The 1,493-nt window shown below is 31.5% G+C and overlaps 1 protein-coding gene across 9 annotated transcripts in view; it reads right to left on the bottom strand.

Moving 5' to 3' along the window:
• Positions 1–680: 680 nt before the first annotated feature.
• The window catches only part of LOC113803636 (zinc finger protein OZF), an 18,971-nt gene continuing 18,158 nt past the window's right edge, over positions 681–1,493 (bottom strand). For all 9 annotated transcript variants that reach the window (XM_070113851.1, XM_070113849.1, XM_027354440.2 and 6 more), the window contains one exon: positions 681–1,493. This exon is cut by the window's right edge and continues 1,552 nt beyond it. The gene's annotated coding sequence lies outside the window, so the exon portion shown is untranslated.

Below are 1,493 nucleotides of genomic sequence, written 5' to 3'. Positions count from 1 at the left end.
AACAGTGATTACTGATTTAATACAATTAAAAAAACAAAATCAGACTTGTCAAGTAACCATTCCTAGGAATGGCGGTAGAGCCGCACCTTTGGCATAGCGTAGAAACATTGACTGCGTTGCTGTCACGACTGGCCCAGATGTGTCGCGAATGAAATAAGCGACAGTTTCTAGTGTTGCAAGACAGTTTTTTGTCAGTGGAAGTAATGTCATATTTCTTTTTGTGTGTCCTAGAACTGATGAAGGTCATATGTTTAAATAGTTTTTTTATCCATCTGAAAATTGTTTACATAATTTATATATTTTCATAAACCAAATCAGATTTTCGGGCAAAATGCCATGTCATATTTGTAAAAGGTCTATTTCTCTTTTGCTTTACCTTTCTTAATCTCTAATTTTGCTTGTGCTTACAGTTGGAGTTAAATCAAGGTCTAAACAGACAAAATAAGAAAAAATATATTTTAGGGTTCGCTTAAAAGCCATTAATAATTTTTAGGATCCTTAGATGTTTAAAATTTATATATATATATATATATATATATATATATATATATATATATATATATATATATATATATATATATATACATACATTTATATACATGATACTCATAAGTAATGTTTGCAATCTTTTTCAGCATTCTGCTTTATCTTTTAAGGATAAAAATAAAACATTTATGTAATATTAACTTTGGTCTGTTTTTATTCCTTTTCTACATTATACATTTTACAGCACCATGTTTACCTTTTTCAACTGTAATAACACTAGTACATTACTTTATTGAATTTAATTAGAACCTATTTTAGCATTTGTATGGCACTACTGATAATGCATCACTATAATTTCCTTATTCATTATATTTTCATGCTCTTTATGAATTAATTATATTCAGACTGCTGTGATTCACTACACTTGTTTCATCTTTTTTATGGCACTGTTGACATCCCTGCTAAAGTGATCTCAGTAATATAACTTACCTCATGCACAGACTAGAATACCCATTAAGGAATTCCTACACATGAATAAACTTTCCCTACTTCCTACAACCTATTCAGGAGTCTCATCAAGTATTGTGGACCTCCTTCCACATGGTACATGTACACATTACATATGGATGATGTAATAACTTACAGCTCCCCAAGGATTTTTGCTTCATCTCCAGCAAAATGGTTAATGGTTACATAACTAAATAAGTATGCTAGACAACAAAGCTCATATATCACTACAGAAAGGTGCGAGAGTGAAAAGGGTAAAGTGGAGGGGTTAGTTGATTAAATGTGCTACAAGTCAGAAGTCATTACTCAAGCAAAAAAGATTCAAAAGCATGGTCCTGGTCCCAGAGCTGCCCTTTTCTTGACATTATAATTACACTCTTGGGTGATGTTATAACTGCAATGGATTGTCTAACACATTTTTAAGATTCTACAAGATTAAATCTAGGATCAAGGTAAAAATATACTACAGGTCAGCTTCCTGTCCTCCTGAGAGTATGCCT

The sequence above is a fragment of the Penaeus vannamei genome, chromosome 35 (assembly GCF_042767895.1).
Source record: "Penaeus vannamei isolate JL-2024 chromosome 35, ASM4276789v1, whole genome shotgun sequence".
NCBI classification, from domain to species: domain Eukaryota; kingdom Metazoa; phylum Arthropoda; class Malacostraca; order Decapoda; family Penaeidae; genus Penaeus; species Penaeus vannamei.
Note: the sequence above shows the minus strand (reverse complement) of the source record. Positions and strands in the feature narration are given on the sequence as shown.